The sequence below is a fragment of the Rattus norvegicus genome, chromosome 14 (genome assembly GCF_021556685.1).
Source record: "Rattus norvegicus strain SHRSP/BbbUtx chromosome 14, alternate assembly SHRSP_T2T, whole genome shotgun sequence".
Classification (NCBI taxonomy): domain Eukaryota; kingdom Metazoa; phylum Chordata; class Mammalia; order Rodentia; family Muridae; genus Rattus; species Rattus norvegicus.
Genome location: NC_141547.1, coordinates 43,129,291 through 43,147,727, shown reverse-complemented (window position 1 = coordinate 43,147,727; position 18,437 = coordinate 43,129,291). Strand labels below are relative to the sequence as shown.

General features: G+C 45.0%; 1 protein-coding gene and 1 long non-coding RNA gene across 9 annotated transcripts in view; both read right to left on the bottom strand.

The window, feature by feature from the left end:
• The window catches only part of Smim14 (small integral membrane protein 14), a 43,788-nt gene extending 33,939 nt beyond the window's left edge, over nt 1–9,849 (bottom strand). Inside the window, exons 1-3 of one of the 8 annotated variants that reach the window (XM_087583970.1) lie at nt 9,701–9,849; nt 4,644–4,794; nt 2,619–2,789 (exon numbers count right to left, since the gene is read on the bottom strand). The gene's annotated coding sequence lies outside the window, so the exon portion shown is untranslated. Of the gene's footprint in view, nt 1–2,618; nt 2,790–4,643; nt 4,795–8,826 lie in introns of all 8 variants that reach the window. The other 7 variants (XM_087583975.1, XM_087583971.1, XM_087583973.1 and 4 more) reach the window with 7 other exon arrangements.
• A 171-nt stretch (nt 9,850–10,020) lies between these two features.
• On the bottom strand, nt 10,021–14,835 carry LOC148001333 (uncharacterized). The gene is made up of 2 exons (XR_015637435.1): nt 14,668–14,835; nt 10,021–10,218 (listed from the first exon to the last, which is right to left on the bottom strand). It is a non-coding gene; the product is annotated as an uncharacterized LOC148001333 (long non-coding RNA).
• Nucleotides 14,836–18,437: the final 3,602 nt, after the last annotated feature.

Sequence of the window (18,437 nt, the reverse complement as noted above, 5' to 3'; positions counted from 1 at the left end):
TTCCTAGCACTCACATCAGGTGGTTCATAACTTTCCCTCCCAGGGATCAGACACCCTGTTCTAGCCTCTGTGAGCTCCTGCATCCACGTGCACACATCTACAGTACACCTACGTGAGCAAAACTCCTATATATTAAGAAAAATCTGAAGTCAAAAGCTTACCTATGTATCACAAGGCTGGGAATGCAGTTCGGTGGTACAGTCAGCACCTGCCAAGCATGAGGCCAACTACTGAATGTCATCTAAAGCAGGGTCGGACTCAGAATATGACTCATCCTGAGGCAAATGCTCGTCAGATATGAGGCTATACCTGGCAGTGAGCAGCTACCAGGATTTACTGCGGTCTGTGAGGGGAAGGATTTCACATTGGAGCAGCCTTCCACAGAACATGCTATCCTTGGTCCTCTGGAACCTGAAAGCACCAAAAGGTTTGCAGTTGCTTTGCCCCCAACCTTCTGAACTCTGGCCACCTGGCTGATGGGAGGGACAGCCTCAGACTTTCCAAAGTGCTGCTGGGATTGTGGATTTATGAATGGTACCTGACTACCTACACCCTTATCAAAAGGCAGCATGAGATCCAATACCCAGCACAAAACAAAACAAAAAATGAAAGATCTGGCCGGCTATGCCCTTGTTCTCTCCCAAGCACAGCCAAGCTTTCTCTCTCCTCTCAGCAACGTATTCTCTAAGAATGAGGTTTATCACCACCTCTCTCCTCAGCCCTCACCAAAATCACTTTGCAAGGTTGCATTTGTGAACACCTAAGCTTACTGATGTGCGCTTTGAAAACTCCAGTCTCTATGCATTGGACGGGGCACAGCTGCTTCACATCTAGGTGGTCGTTCAAGCCCTACTCTTGTTCCCATTCATCCTTAGTGTGTTTGCGCTGCTACAGCAAGTGCCTGGGAGCTTACAAAACAAAACTGCTCACACTCTGGAAACTAAGTCTCTCTCGTGGCAATGGCTATGTCCGTAAGACAGAAGCAGCAGGCCTCTCTCTAAGGCCTTGTCTGGGGGAGCAAGAGAGAAGAGGTGCTAAGACAGGGTCTCATGCAGCCCAGGATGGCCTAGAACTGACTCTAACAGCGGGAAGCCTTGCTTGACCTCCTGATCCTCCTTCATTGGCAATGAAGTGCCTGGGTTGCAGCTCTGTGGCGTCACAGCGGGTGTGCACACAAGGGTGCTAGTCTTCCCCCTGATACTCTGTCAGTCAAGGTTCCAGACACACTGCTTGAGGAAACACATACAACCTGGATTATACTGTGTTTCCAATAGTCTTTAAGTTTCTTTTTTTTTTGGGGGGGGGGGGATGCTTTCTGGAGACAGGGTTTCTTTGTGTACTTCCAACAGTCCTGGAAGTCTGTAGTCTAGGCTGGCCTCAAACTGCTCGCCTCTGCGGGGTTAAAGATGTGCTCCACCACCTCTTGGCATGCTTTTCCTAAGGTTGGTTTTTTTTTTTTTTTTAAATCCTTACCAATAACTGATTCATATTCCAGCAATCACTTTAGACAACTTACCAAGTCATCAGGGATTAACTCATAAATGTAGGACTTCTAGTTATGAGCATTACCAAGAGGGATAAATCGCTTAGGTTCTGTGACTTTGGTTTATTTATAAAATGGGACTGATAACGGAAACGATTCACTTTAAAGGGGAGTGCAAGGATCACGTGAGAATTTTGATGAGTCCTTTATAGGCTGAAAATGCTGAAGGCCAACTCAACAGAAGGCATCTTCGCCCCTCAGCAGTAAACTGCCTTACACTACTTCCACTCCCCTGGGGACCTTGGGTATCATTCTGTACAGGGGGAAGGGAAGGAAGATGTCTACCTACCCTGAAGCCCCATTCATCTCTCGTCTTTTCTCAGCTATACTTTGCTCAGGTAAAGAATCTCTTTACCTGGTCAAGGTACAGGAGTAAAATTTACCATAAATGGCAAAATAAATGTTTCAATTAAACTATTTATATTCAGTATCATTAAACTTTCAAATTCTGAAAATAGTTCCTAAAATGTCCTCTCAAGAGTGCTTTCCAAGGGTTGGGGATTTAGCTCAGTGGTAGAGCGCTTGACTAACAAGCGCAAGGTCCTGGGTTCGATCCCCAACTCTGAAAAAAAGGAAAAAGGAAAAAAAAAAAGAGTGCTTTCCACCCGGGGGAGCAGAGCTATGGGTCTGACTGGCCTGGCATGCACAAAGCCCGAGGTCCAGTCCTCAGCAATATACACATGTACAGAGGGACAGAACTACTCAGATTCAAAAAAAAAAAAAATTTAACAGATTTTTAAAAAATAAAATCCATACTAGCCATTTGTAATTACAGTGAATATGTTACTTCTAAATGCTAACAAAGTAGTTTTTAATTGCTGTGTTACAATTTATTGATGAGCTCTGAAAATAGTGAGCTCTATCAAATGTCATGACAGCTGAGAGTAGTGGTGGCAGACACTAACAGATCTCTGTGAATTCAAGGCCAGCCTGGTCTACACGGTGAGTTCCAGGCTAGTCAGGGTTATATAAACCCTGTCTAAAACAAACCAACAACACAAATCAACCAACCAACCAAACGAACAAAAACTAAGTGTGCTACAAGACAAAAGACACTACCCACCACAGCACTGACCTCTATGGCTCTGGAATATACGTCATGAAGATGCTTACCACACCCTGTTTAGAAGCACGGTTAGGTGTGTGAAAGTTTGGAAGTTGTGCCAGTGCGATGGGGTAGGGAGACGGGCAAGAGTAAAGCAGCTCCACTCTGCAGTTACCCAAAGCTGATACATCTGTGTTTTGACTGCAATTTTTAAAAAAGCAAAAAGGGAAATGAAAATCCAGTATGAAAATAAGTATGAAAGGGGAAACTTTCTCCAAAATAAAAGCAGTGCCATTAAAAATATTATTAAATGTGTGTAAGCTCCATGATACACCTAAATGTCTGTTTGGTTTTAAAAAAAATACATGTTTGGGGTTGGGGATTTAGCTCAGTGGTAGAGCGCTTGCCTAGGAAGCGCAAGGCCCTGGGTTCGGTCCCCAGCTCCGGAAAAAAAAAACAAACAAACAAAAAAAAAAATACACGTTTTCAGAGTTGACTATTTTAAAACACTACATATTTCAAATTATAGTTTTCAAATACCTCATCCTGCTATCCCAGGAAAAACCTAAATTGAAAGTCAAGCCTCTCTACATGGATTTCTCTAGCCACAGCCAAGTACATGCATACTGCCTAGATTTTCTGAACTACTATTAATTCCGTTTTGAGTCATTAAAGTGTTTCAAGTATGATTTATTTTATATTTAATTTACTATTACTTTTTTGTTTGTTTTTTTTAGACAGGGTTTCTCTGTGTAGCCCTGGCTGTTCTGGAACTCCCTCTGTAAACAAGGCTGGTCTTGAATTCGGAGATCCACCTGCCTGTACCTCCCAAGTCCTGGGATTAAAGGCATGAGCTACCACCCAACTGCTATTATTTTTTTTTTCACTCTTACTATGTAGTTCTGGTTGGCGTGGAACTCACTATGTAGATCAAACTGGCCTCAAACTCTGAGAGATCTGCCTTTCTCTGCCACCTAAGTGCTGAGATTAAAGGCATATCGCCATATCCTGCTCTAGCTTATTTAATAATTAAACTGGTTAGTATAATTCTTCAGTTTGAGTTAACTAAACATGGCTCATGTTATTTTTAGGCATGGTAATTATTTTCATGCCCAGATAAACTAAAAACTTCAAGTGATTTTATTCAAAATGTTTTATAACATAAAGCCAATTGAAACCATGTTAAGCATGGTCTAGGTTGTAGCTTAATAGGAGAGTCTTACGGGGTTGGGGATTTAGCTCAGTGGTAGAGCACTTGCCTAGCAAGCACAAGGCCCTGGGTTCGGTCCCCAGCTCTGAAAAAAAAAAAAAAAAAGAGAGTCTTTGCATAACTTGTAAGAAGCGATGGGTTCAATTCCCACCACCAACAGAAGAGGGAAGGAGTTAACAGACTACCACGGGAGACTCTTTCTCAAAAATCATACAGAAGGGTCTGGAGAGCATTGGCTACTTTTCCAGAGGACTCAGTTTTGTTTCCTAGCATCCACACAGTGCCCTACAACCATCAATAACTCCAGTTCCAGGGGATCTGATGCCCTTTTCTGACCTCCTCAGGCACCAGGCACTTACATGGGGCATAGACATCCACACCCATAAAATAAAATATAATTAAAAAACAAGAGACAGGGAAAAGGCCAAGTACTTCTGAGAGCATTATAGCACAGCAGCTGGTCTTAAACATTAGCCCATTGTAACTTTTCGCTAACAAGCAGATGAAGTAGAAGGAAAAATAAACAGCTATTAATAGAAGTCCAAGGCCCCTAAGTGAGGCGAGAGCTGGTGACCTAAGCCTCCAGAGAAAGGGCGAGGCTAAAAGAGGACAGAAGACTAGCCAGTAGTCCTAGTCTGTGTTGAAGTCTCAGACATGATGACAGAGATCACATGTATCTTCTCCCTCTTTTCAGAGGGGTCTTGCACTGAGAACTCTGCAGTTCCTATGCAGTCCAAGAGTAAGGCACTCACACCAACAGATGTAGAATTAAATGCCTCATCAACAAGGATACCTTTCTGACAGGAGAAACATAAACAAAGGAGGAAAAAGAGTCCTGAGCTTACTTGGTGCTAGCCAGTAGGCTCTCAGAGCCAAGAAGACCTGGAAGGGTGTAGAGGCTTCTTCGTGGTTGCTGCGGTTTTGTTTGTTTTGTTGGAAGTAAGGCCTCACTGTGCTGCCCACACTGGCCTCAAACGGTCTTCCTCCCTCAGCATCCTGAGTAGCCAGAAATAGGCATGCTTAGAGTGTTTCTCAAAACCATCTCCTAATTCTGCAACTTCCAACAAGAAAGCAGCAACTTTTTTTTTGTCAAAATAAATAAATAAATAAATTTTTAAAAAAGGCTTTCACATAGGTTGCAAATAGGACAAAAATACTATTTTGTCCTTAACTAAAAGCTTAGGGCTGGAGAGATGGTTCATCAGTTAAGAGCAATGGCCACTCTTCTAGAGGACCCCACATTCATAGGGTAGACAACAACTTCAGTTCCAGAGCATCAAATGTCGTCTTCAACCTCAATGAGCACTGCATGTATATGGTGCACACGCCTGCAGGCAAACCACCCAGATGCAGAAAATAAAAATAAATATATCTAAATCAATAACTGCCCAGCTTATTGAAAGTAGTGTGTATCGTCCTGCACGCTGTCCCTCACAAGCAGGAAGACACGCTGAGGAAGCACAGACTGGGATTAACCACTCTCCATGTCTGTGTCTTCTTCATTTGTAAGATGTGGGCAGGAAAACGTAACTCTAGATTACTCTGTAGCGACATGGAAAAAATGAAAGAGTAATATTTAGCAGAGTAACCTTGTCTAACACACCCCAAGTCAGGACCACTATAATGGAGCTAGACATTAAAAATCAAGAAACATTCCCAAACTTTAATGTACAACAAAATCACCCAAAGGGTTGTTGAAAGTGCGAATTTGGAGCTGGGTGTGGTGGCTCATGTCTGTAATTACGCTGGGGAAGCCTCTGGGGGAGAGACAGGAAGACCTCCACTTAACCAGGCCAACCCAAGCTACCGAGCCAAGACACCGCCTCAGAAACCCGAAGTCTGGTGGAAGTAACAGGATCCGAAGTCCAAGATGGGCCCCAGGCCAGCCTAGGCTTCATAAAACCCCACCTCAAACAACAACAAAAGGCACAGCTACGGTCTGGGGTATAACTCAATGGTAAGGCACTTACCTACCACACACAAAGGGTTGGGTTCAATTTGTGGCACCACAAAAAAGTGGGTCTGGTAAGGATACAGAATCTGGGAACCCACTTCTCCAAGGGTCCATAGGTCTAAAATAGAATGATGCTCTTTGGCACAAACATCAAAGATTATTAAATAGAATTAAGACTGTCCTTCGAGAAGCTGCTGAAAATTAGTTTTCTGAGAAACAACAGGCCTAAAGAGGAGTTGCATAGAAATGTCCACAAGTTCACTCATCCAACAACAGTCACAGAGTTCCTGTTATGCCATTTTGAAGAACTGCCAGCATAAGAAGCATAAAAATCAAAGCAATCCAGGTAGTGATAAATGTGTGAATAAGATAAAAAAGATAGAGACATGGGGCAATTTCTTTGAAAAGCCAACATCTGAACTGCAACTTGAATAACAGAAATGAACTGGCCAAAGCAGACTGGGAGAATACTGACCACAGGGTACAGGAAGAGCAAAGGCCTCCAGGCAGTAGTTCGAAGGCTAGTAGACTCAGAGACAACAAAAAGGGATGACAAACAGGAATATACTGATGTGCCAGGTTCCAGAGTAGAGGACTGGGTAGGAAGTGCCTAACAAACCTGATACTCAAAGACCTACCTCCAAACCAGACACCTACCAGCCTCTGCCTTCCAAGGGATTGAAGGTATGTGCCACCATGCCAGGTTAGGGTTTATCTGGAATCAGAGACTTTCAATCAACCGTGTGTGTGTGTGTGTGTGTGTGTGTGTGTGTGTGTGTGTGTGTGTGACAGAGAGAGAGACAGACAGACCGACCGACAGACAGACAAGAGACAGACTCTAACCTAAAATCTGAGGAAACTCTTAGGTTGTGACATGAGGAATGCACCATATGTCAGTAGCTAAAGTTGGAGACAGACCAGGAAATTACTTCAGTTGACCACACAAGAGACTGTGGTAGTCTAGCAAGGGCGGTAGCACCAGGGATGGGAAAGGAATGCTTACTGAGTGCTGTAATTTCTTTTAATTAAAGGGGTTGGAGAGATGGCTCAGTCATTAAAAGCACTTGCTTCTTGTCTAGAGGACCCCAGTTTGGTTCCTAGTAACCTTGTCTGGTAGCTCATAAACTCCTAACAACCTTTAGCTCCAGTACTAGGGAATTCAGTACCCTTTTCTGGTTTTCTATGGCACACAAACATACAAACACACACACTCATGTGCTCATTAGATATAGACAAAAAAAATCAATCATAAACACTTGTACATATTAAAGAAAAAGAACTGTGGGCTGGAGAGATGGCTCAGAGGTTAAGAGCACTGATTGTTCTTCCAGAGGCCCTGAGTTCAATCCCCATGGTGGCTTACAACCATCTGAAATGGGATCCCATGTCCTCTTCTGGTGTCTGAAGACAGCTACAGTGTACTCATATACACAAAATAAATAAATCTTAAGAAAGAAAGAAAGAAAGAAAGAAAGAAAGAAAGAAAGAAAGAAAGAGAGAGAGAGAGAGGGAGGGAGGGAGGGAGGGAGGGAGGGAGGGAGGGAGGGAGGGAGGGAGACAAGTCACAGAGAGTACTAACCATCTGGAATTAATTCCTCAGGAGATAATGAACCACAAAGAGATTTATAGGTCTTAGAAGGCTTAGGAGACACCAGCCCAATTGGCATTAGCAGACTTAGGATGCTTCATGGTACTAAGCCTTTGAAGCTGGAGTGAAGAGGGCACTGCACTTCTGGTTAGGCTCCTTCAGTGTCAGTGGTTAAAAACCAAACAACAAAAAACCTGTACCAGATGGCACGTACCAAAGCCAGTTAACTATGTATGAAAAGTAAATTCTTCCAGAATCTTATGGCTGGGGCGGCAACAGGTGTGCTGCACTTGGAATGTGGTGTAACTAAGGGTTCTACCTAAACCTACCTGTGGAACCGTTAAATATGAAAACTTTACTAAAATTCCACATTGCACTTGCTGCCTTGAGAGTTAACAAGTTAACTCACAGGCCATTAAGTGTCTGGTTTTTTGTTTTTGTTTTTTTGGGTTTTTTTTGTTTTTTTTTTTTTTAATTTCACAATGTCACCATAGAGACATAGAGGAAAACTTTCAACGCCATGGCTTTAATAACTATTGATTTTCCAACATGGTGGAATTTCACCGTAAAAGGTCCACAGTTCATAGCTAATACACAAATAAATAACTGAAAAAGTGCCAGTATGTGAAGCCTACAGCCAGAGGGCAAAAAGCAAATGCATGAGGTGGAGAGGTGGCTCAGAGATTACAGCATAACTACTCTTCCACGGGACCTGGGTTTGGTTCCCAGCAACACAGCAAGTCCCATATCCCCTGGGATCCAACATCTCCTTGGGCACCCAAGAATGCACAAGGTGCACAAACATATATATAGGCAAAATACCCATACACATTAAATAAAATTAATAAAATTTATTTTTTAAAAAGCAAATGTATAATACCATATTTTTATAAAACAGTTGCAAAAGCATCTGGAAGGAAGGATATACACTAACATTCTGGCAAGAGGAGTGGCACGATTATCATTCTTTTCTCCTCATGCACTTCTATCAACAGTTCCTCCAATCATCACAAAAACATTTCGCAAAACAAAAAAACATTGTTTTAGAATAGAAAAAGAGTGGGTATATACATATCTATATCTATATCTATAGATATAGATATATGAAAGGGGGAAGTGCAAAAAGAAAATTCTCCTTTATCTATATCAACAGGATTCCAAGTATGGTAGAAGGAAAAAACCCACGACCAATACGGGAGGAAAAGATTTGATAAGAGGTCTGTTACTGACCAAAGGTACACCCTTCAAAGAGAGGGGTCTAAATTCCTAAGAATTCTGTCCAGATTTGATGGAAAGCAATCAATCTGTTTTTATCGTTCTTTCCTGCTGCTTTCCACAGAAACGCTTTAATTAAGTATCTTGGAGAGGGGGAAATGTCCCTTTTTAAAATCACGATGGAATATCCAGGCATGGTTTTCGGGACTGAGTGCGGAGGGCAAAAGGGTGGGCGGCTACACTACAGGAATCTGCGCGAGCAGTGAGTCACCTGAAGCAGGAGCACGCAGCTGCTTCCCCTAACCTCCACATCAGACACGGGGCAGCAGAGTGCCTCCTAAGCGTTTCCAGACTAGAATCCTTGGGAAATTGCAGGTTTCTCCAAATTCTGGTACGAATAGCTGCCAACTAACACCACAGCATAAAACCCGGAGGGTGTCTTCCACAAATGCAGGTATAAATTCTTCCTTACGCTCATCAGGCGCTCCAGATGTAAACCCAGGGCATTCCGTTAAGGCCGCATCCTCGGCTTTTCCAACTGGGGCAACTAAAAGCATCCTGCCGCCTCTCTACAGTTAGCAAGTATCATCTTGGCTAAAATCCTAACGTTTAACCAGCCACTTCGGAAAACTTCGGCTTTAAGCAGCGATACCGATCTCAAACCACTGCCAGGCTGTTGCCCCGCATTCCTTCCAATAACGGCGCTGCTACCTGCTCCATTGTCAGCCCCGGCTCCACAAACTGAACCAACAGAAAAGGGGAATCCTTTAAATCCGCAACACAATGGAGGCTAAAGGAGAGCTCTGGCTTTCAGGATGGCAGCTACCACACACAACAAAGGGCCGCGTCCGGGTGACTTCATCGAACCCACCAGGCAAACGCCACCGCCCGGCTTTCGGGGTTACTGTCCCCAATCCCCTGCACGCCCGCGCCGCCTATGTGGCCCTAAAAGTGAAACCACCCGGGCTGCGGGTGCCTGGCCAGCCCAGTTGCAGACTGCCGGGCCAGCGGCTGCGGGCTCCCCAGGTGCAGCGCCCAGCTAGAGGCGCCCGGTCTGCCGCAGCGGTCCCCGGGCACGCGCGGCCACAGAAGTGGCAACGCGAAGAGGGTCGCCGAGGAGGGCGGTGGGCCAGGGGGACACTCACCCGCCCAAACAAGCGGCGGGCGGGGAGGGTGGCGGCCGGGAGCGTTCCGGACGCCGCTGAAGCTGCCTCTGCTGCTGGCCGCCGGCCTCCTCCCCTCTGTTTGGATTCGATAGACCACGTCACTCTTAGCCACGAGACCCGGATCTGCCGGCTCCGGAGGGCGGCGCAACAGATTGTAGCGCCCGGAGCCTCCCGTGACCCTACCTAGTGAGCATGCGCGTGTCGCGCCGGCCACCTGCGTCGGAGGGGGGCGGCTCCCGCAGCCTCAGTGCTGACGTGTGTGGGCGCGCCGGGTGCGGAGGAGGCAGTTCCGGTGTGTGTGGTGGGGTGGGGTTGCTCCACTGTGAAAGAAGGGTGCTCGTGCTGTTGGATTGTCCCACGTAGCCTCCGAGTTGTCTTATCCTCTGACGTGTGTATTTGTTTGCTGAGGGAATGGCTTCTGTCCATCGCAGTATTTAGTCATACTTTGGTGGAAGGGCGTGCGCACACAAATTGATGACTGCCGAGACCCGGTCTACCTGCAGAGGTGGTGGTAGTTCATCGTCAGGCACTCGTGAAAACCGGAACTCGAAGATTACAGAAGCATGTCAGCTGTGGGGGGTTTGAGTGATCCTGATAACGTTCGAATTTTGGACTGGAAAACAGACCTAAATTAAGTTCCACATTAACGTTAAAAGAGATGTGTTAGAAGCCGGGTGTGACAGCTCAACAGCAGACAGAGACAGGCAGGCTGGTCTACTGAGCGAGCTCCAGGACATCCAATGCAGCAAATGAAGGGCGCCTACCCTTGGGTTTGCCCTCCTGGTGAGGGAGGGAATGTGACCAAAGGAAGTAGCACCACACGTTTCTTTGGCTAGGGAACTAGGAAGCAGTATTTCAACAATCCAAAGACAGCTTAATTTCTATGTAAGAAAGGTCGGGAAATACCAGCAAGTAGAAGTGTGGAGCCTGATAAGCAAAGAAGAGCATCTGTGGAAGCAGTTGTGGAAGCCCTTATTCTGCAGATGTATCCAATGACCTCAGAGAAAACTAAGCATATTTTTATAAGAAAGTACAAGAAAATTATTCCAAGAATCTAAAGTTTGAACCAAAAATAGTGAACTCCAGAAAACATCCACTTGGAATTTCATTTTCTTCCCTAATATTTTAACAATCTGACAACAACAACAAAACCTTTAAAACAGTGCTGTCCAATTTGTCTTAAGCTACAAGCTTTAAAAGTTCCATGATCGGGATTGGAGATTTAGCTCAGCGGTAGAGCGCTTGCCTAGCAAGCGCAAGGCCCTGGGTTCGGTCCCCAGCTCCGAAAAAAAGAAAAAAAAAAGTTCCATGATCTACAGAGGTATGGCCTGCACACTTTGGTAAGGTTACAAGTTAGAAAAGAAAACAAAAACTGACAAGCCAAAACAAGCATGGGAGCTCTGTCTTTTTCTGCACACTACAAAATTTCATTGAAGAAACATCCCAAATAAAAAAAGAAGAAAGAAACCTTCATGATTCTCCGTTGCTGAGTTGAGAAAAACAAAACTGACCATGCAGTGATGGCATAGGCCCTTAATACCGGCACGAGGCATCTCTTGAATTTGAGGCTCCCTGGTCTACAGAGTTCCAGGACAGCAAGAGCTACACAGAGAAACCCTGTCTTGAAAAAACAGAAAAAGAAAATGGATGTCCACTTGTCAAGCAACTTGACTGCCTGATTTGTAATCTCCTTTGACATGTTATTTTTACTCTGTTCTTAAAATCACCTATTGTTTTCTTTGACATCTGCGTGAAATATTTTCAGGGATTCTACATCTACATTGTCCTTGTTCATTTAATACTAGCACTTTATGAAGATAGCATTTCATACATTACATACATACATATATATGTGTGTATGTGCAATTTATTTTTACTTTATATGCATTGGTTTTTGCCTGCATGTATGTCTGTGTGAGGGTGTTGGATCCCCCTGAAACTGGAGCCAAAGGACAGTTCTGAGCTGTCATGTAGGTGCTGGAAATTGAAACCAGGTCCTCTGGAAGAGCAGCCAGTGCTTTTAAACTCTGAGCCATCTCTCTAGGACCTAAGATAGCATTTGTAATTGTTCCTATACTATTGTATGTGAAGGACCCTAGGGGTTTCCACCAGCCTTACACCCAACCACCTCAGGTCAAGGCTAGGCTAAGTTCCATTCTCCACCCACAGGAACATTTTTTTTTAATTTTTTTTATTGATTTTTATTTATATAAGTACACTGTAGCTGTCTTCATACACACCAGAAGAGGGTACCAGATCTCATTACAGATGGTTGTGAGTCTCCATGTGGTTGATGGGAATTGAACTCAGGACCTTTGGAAGAGCAGTCAGTGCTCCTAACCACTGAGCCATCTCTCCAGGCCCCACAGGAACATTCTTGTAGAAAATTCTCAGAATGTACTTACTGATGCTTGCTAGTCAATAGATTTAAAAATCAATATGCTAAGCGCAAGGCCCTGAGTTTGGTCCCCAGCTCCAAAAAAAAAAAAAAAAAGAAAGAAAAAAAATCAATATGTTTAGCCAATAAATTTGAACTGTAACCTTGCTGATGTAACCTCTGCCCCTAAAAAAGTAAAAACTTCTTGTAATAACCATTCAGGGTCGCCTTCCAATTAACTCACCTTGAGGAACTACTGGAGGTTGACCCTGACCTTCGGCAAAATAAACCTCTTGCTTTTGAAGTAAGTACCACTGATGAAGGAGGGGGAGGGGGGTCATTTGGGGCTTGTCCGGTATTCAAGGAGAACCCCCACCACCCCATGGGGTGCTCCGTCAGACGGGGGGGGTGGGGGGGGAAGGCGTGTCCCTTGGAAAACCCAGCAGTCATTGATGCAGGATACCCTTTAACCTGACCTGATTGGAACTTTAATTCAGCCAAAGGTAAGGAGCACCTTAAGGTCTTCCACCAGGCTCTGTTGGCAGTCCTCAAGGCAGCCATCCAGCGGCTCACAAAGAACCAGGACTTGACTTGGTGATTGGAAACATTCCAGTCAGCCTGGGTGGAAACGGTGGAGATGGGCAAAGCAAAATGTCATCCCCCATGGTGATAGAACTCAAGGTGCAGGCTATCCCAGTGTCTCTCAGACAATACTCTATGTCTCGGGAGGCATGAGAAGTAATTAAGCCACACATCTCCAGGCTCCTCCAGCTTGGGGTATTACATAAGTGCCATTCAGTGGAACACACAGCTCCTGCCAGTTAAGAACCCAGGCACTAGGGGTTGGGGATGTGGCTCAGTGGTAGAGAGCTTGCCTAGCAAGCGCAAGGCCCTGGGTTCGGTCCCCAGCTCCAAAAAAAAAAAAAAAAAAAAAGAACCCAGGCACTAACGATTATCACCTAGTCCAGAACTTATGAGAGGAAAACCATCAAGTGGCTAATATCCACTTGAGTTCTTCGCCACCTTCCAGAATTGCATACACAATCTTACACTTGAAAGATGCTTTCTTCTGCCTACCCTTGGCACCTCAAAGTCAAAAATATTTCACCTTTGAATGGAAAGACCCAGAAGATGGGACCACTCGTCAGCTGACATGGACTAGATTCTCTACCAATTGGGCTCAATCCAGTGACCATGCTGCCCAGTTCTGACCTCAAGCCACTACAGCACAAGTGTCAAGAAATACTGGCAGAAGTCCACGGGTAGAGAAAAGACCTCTCTGACCCTTACCTGGAACTGAGGCTACCTAGTTTACAGACAGGAGCAGTTTTCTCCATGAAGGTCAGAGAAGAGTCAGGTGCCGCCATGGTAGATGGCACAAATGTCATCTGGGCTGAACCTCTACCCCCCCCCCAACCCCAGCACTTCAGTGCAGAAAGCAGAGCTAATTGCCCTCACCGAAGCCTTGGAACTTGGGGACAACAAGAAAATTAACCTCTACACAGATAGCAGGTATACCCAACTCCACAGGGGCTATATACCAAGAGAAAGGACCGCTCACATCAGAGGGAAAAGAAAAAACAAGAAGGAAATCTTGGATCTCTTGGATGCTCTAATGAAGCTGGCAACTGTAAGTATTATTCATCACATAGGACACATCAGAAGAGAAGAGACTCAGTGGCCCCGGGCAGATCAAGTGGCTTGAGCAGTGGCTATACAGGAGCCTATCCTGGTTATGGACCTGCAAGAGACACCATCTGGAAATGGGATTGGGCTAAGGGATGGCCTCACTTAGAATATATAACAGAAGAAAAGGCCCAAATTGCTAGCCACCCCACCAACTATTACTTAGAGAAAGAAGGACAATGGTACATTCAATTATACTCTCCAGAGAACAAGCAAAAGACTCACTTGGCCAAATGCAAAGATGGACTCATTTAGGGAAGTTTATCCAAGCAGTCAAGGGATCTAAGGTATATATAATGGACCTTAGGTTTGTAGCCAGAGAGACAGTAGAACAGTGTAAGGTTTGTCAGCAAGTAAGTGCTTATGCAGCCAAGAGCAAACAGAGCAAGAGACCTAGGGTATATTGGGAGGTCAATTTCAAAGAAGTTAAGTCAGGTAAATATGGTTACAAATACCTCCTAGTGTTTGTAGATACTTTCTCTGGATGAGTTGAGGTTTTCCCAACCAAGCAGGAAACAACTACTGTGGTAGCCAAGAAGATACTAGAAATTTTCCCAAGGTTCAGAGTGCCCCAGGTAATTAGATAACAGTCCAGCTTTTGTTTCTAAGGTAAGTCAGGGATTGGCAGAGATACCGCAGACTCATTGGAAACTCCATTGTGCATGCTGGCCCCAGAGCTCAGGGCAGGTAGAGAGAATGAACAGAACCCTAAAAGAGACCTTAACTAAATTGTCCTTGGAGATCGGAGATGACTAGGTGATGCTCCTTCCTGTGGCCCTCTTCCAAGCCTGGAACATCCCCTACCATTTTAACCTGACCCCTTTTGAGATCCTGTTTGGTACCCCAACTCCCTTGGTATCCATTGGGAGGTATCGCAACTCACCAATAGGAACCTCTTGAGATTCCAAGCCCTTCAATCAATACAACACAAGATTTGGCCCAAACTGTCTGCCTTATGCTCCAGGGACGTCAGAGACCCTTCACAGCTTCCAGACTGGTGACTGAGTCTACGTCCAGAGGCATTGAGCAGAGTTGCTGGAACCCCAGTGGAAGGGACCCTTTCCAGTGCTGTAAACCACTCCCACAGCCCTCAAGGTGGGCAGTATTGTGACCTGGGTACACACCCATATGAAACCTGTAGATACACTGCTCCCCAGGAAACACCACCCCACCCCCCGCTGGTCTGTACAGAAGAGGGACAAGCCACTCAAGCTCAAGATCACTTGGCACTGATCATGTCCGCATGGTGGTACCTCTGGAGTTTGATTCCTTCCCCATCCTATGCAGCCCCATGAGCCTTTCGTCAAATCTGGACTGTGGTTTCCACTGAAGATGAGGTCACCTCCCTGATGGTCCAAGCCCCTCAACACCTGGTGGCCCAACCTTACTTTCGACCTGTGCCAGCTGGCAGCAAGACTTGACTCATGAGACATCCCCACCCATGACAGGAGTACTGGCGGAAGCAAACAGCCCATATGAGAGAAAGAGGGCTCTAGGCTGGGAGCGTGGGAGTGGTGGTGATAGGATGTGCATTCCCCGCACAGACCCTCATTTATGTACGTTTGCCCTTGAGATGGAAGAAGCAGGCAAGTTCACCAATGTGTGTGTGTGTGTGTGTGTGTGTGTGTGTGTGTGTGTGTGTTTAGGGGGTGGGGAAGTCCAGGTCAGTTTTATTGAGCTGCCTATGATGCAAGACTACAGGAAACACCACCTGGAATCCCTCCTCCTCTTGGGTAAAAAGAAATTACATGACTGGGGGCCCTACCAGGGGGACCAAGGGTATTGGGATACCCTTGCCCAAGTGCCACCTGTAACCCAATAATAACCAGATTCCCTCAGAATGGCAAAGAAGCGATGGGATGGCTAAAGGGAAAAACTTGGACTCGGGTTGTACAAATTGGGGTATGATGATAGCCAAGGTGAGAGAAGGGCTAGCCAAATGGAAGAAAGAACAGAGTCAGGGCTGGTTTGAGCATTGGTTTAACTCCTCCCCTTGGCTGACCATCCGCATATCCACCTTGTTAGGACCCTTAATCAGTCTCTTGCTACTGTTGACCTTTGGACCCTGTGTACTGAACCAGCTTATAGCCTTCATAAAAGAGAGAATAGGTGCAGTACAGCTGATGGTCCTATGCCAACAACATGAGACCCTGAGGACAGGACCTGAAGAATATGAATTAGTCACCAGAGATCCCTGAGCATAGGCAGCTCCACAATTGGAGCTAGTACAAGAAAAAGGGGGAGAATGAAGGACCCTAGGGGAAACCTTACACCCATCTGCCTCAGGTCAAGGCTAGACCAAATTCCATTCTCCACCCACAGGAACATTCTTGTAGGAAATTTTCAAATTGTATTGATTGATGCTTGCTAGCCAATAGATTTAAAGGTCAATATGCTTAGCCAATAAGTTTGAACTGTAACTTTGCTGATGTAACCTGTGCCCCTAAAAAGTGTAAAAACTTCTTGTAATAGCCATTCAGGGTCGCCTTCTAGGCACTCAACTTGAAGGACTAATTGCAGGTCAACCCCCCCCCCCCCCCCGACTTACCTGAAAATAAACCTCTTGCTTTTGCATCCATCGGAGTCCCGGTGTCTCGCACGAGGGCATCTCGAAGTGAGTACCACTGACTGAGGGTCAGGGTCTTATAGTACGCTCTTGACACTACTTTCTTTTTCTGACACAAGGTTTCTTTCCGAAGCTCATTCTGTAGACCATGCCTGGAACTTAAAGATCTACCAGCCTCTGCTTTCAGGAGCTGGGATTAAATGCTCACACCACCATGCCCAGAAATGTTTATTTCAAGTATTGATAACATTACACTGTTATCACTGCTGCCTTATGAAAGTATATTTCACATAAGTTATGAAAAATAATATATTTGTTTATTATTACATATCTTGTTTTCTTCAGGGGACACCAAATTTGTCTCAGTTTTCTTTTATCTAAGCATATGTTGTCTAATTCATTTCAGATTTACTGGAAATTTCCTAAGAATTCTTTCATATTTTAACATCCTTATTGAAGTATAATTCACTCTAATTCTGCCCTTTCAGTTGTATAGTTTCAAGAGCATTTTGGGCTCAGAATTTTACAACCGTTACAAATGTTAAAATACAACATATTTTTTTCATTATATTTGTGGGGTTTTGGAGGATTCTTTTGAGGTCCTTGTACTCACACAGCACTAGGAGAAGCAGGAATGTTAAACACTCAGTTTCTTCTCAATGGAGGAGATAAAATCAAATACCCACATTCCATCCATAAAGCTGAAAGTGGATGTTGTTAATGACCTGGTGACCTTTTTGCTATCAGCAGTGGCAGACCTCACCCTAAATCCCTAGACTGATTATGTCAGGTTCTTCCCTCCCTTCCCTCCACCTAGTCTTAGTTTAGATGTCTCAGGCACTTCATGGCCTGCTGACCTCTATGCTGACAGAGACCACACTAGATTCTAGGCCACACTAGATTTTTAGCTATAGAGCCCACTCTCATGGTCACATGTACCTTGTAAAGAGTTTCTGTGCAGTCACACCTTAATCTTTATTGTGCCCCTGGAATTGGGATGATTGGATGGTATTTTAAAGCTAAATATGCTAGCAATGAGATGCTCCCCGAAGTCTGACCCAGGTTGACAAAGCCGATCTGCACCAGAATTTCATTCTCTCCTTTTTGAGGAGTTCACTCTCCTGTATGATACCTGCAGGGACTCCCTTACTTTTTTTCTTTTTTAGGGGGAGGAGGATTGAGACAGAGTATAGCTCCAGCTGTCCTGGAACTCACTATGGAGAGCAGGTTGGCCTCCAACTCAGAGATCTACCTGCTTCCATTGGGGATAAAGTCTTGCGCCACCACCGCCTGGCACACATGTGCTTTTGAATGAAATTTTAAAGATATCGTTGTATCAAGTTTTTCCCCAAGGATCTTGACTCCATATTTTGATTAAGTAATTTATTTTTGAAAGGGGGGATTGAATAAAAGAGGAGATATATAAGTTAAAAAATGGGGGGGAGGAGTGTTAGGAAGTAGTAGGGAGAACCCTTGGGTGAGCAGGCCTGGTGAGAGGCCATAGTCCACTGTATGTCCTCAGTACATGCTTTATAAAGCAAGTTACAAGGAAAGATGTTGGTATCCTAGGTCAGCCACCAACATGATCTTCAGTGATCCTCACCTCTGCAGTGCCTTGTTCCCTCAGGGTTTATTGTATCAATAGGATAGTGTTAAAACTGTGGCTTCTGAAGGTAACTCAAAAATGTGCTCATTGGAGCCCTCCACTCCCTTTTAGATTGCCTGTTGGTCCAGCAGCAGGGCCTAAGGACACAGAAACTTAAGGCAGGAATATTAGATGTTCAAGCCCTGCCTGGGCAGGTCACTGAGACCCTATCTCTGCAGAAAAAGTAAAGCAAAGGTCTGGGGTGTTTTAAAAGGTTTGGGGTGTAGCTTAGTGAAGTCTTGGTCTATCATGTTATAGACCCTGGGTTTTGTTGGTTTTGGTTTTTGGTTTTTCAAGACAGGATTTCTCTGTGTAGCCTTGGTTATCCTGGAATTCACTCTGTAGACCAGGCTGGCCTTAAACTGGCTGCCTCTGACTTCCAAGTGCTGGGATTAAATTCATGGGCTCTGCATGGACCCTGGTTTTAATCCTCAGTTCAACA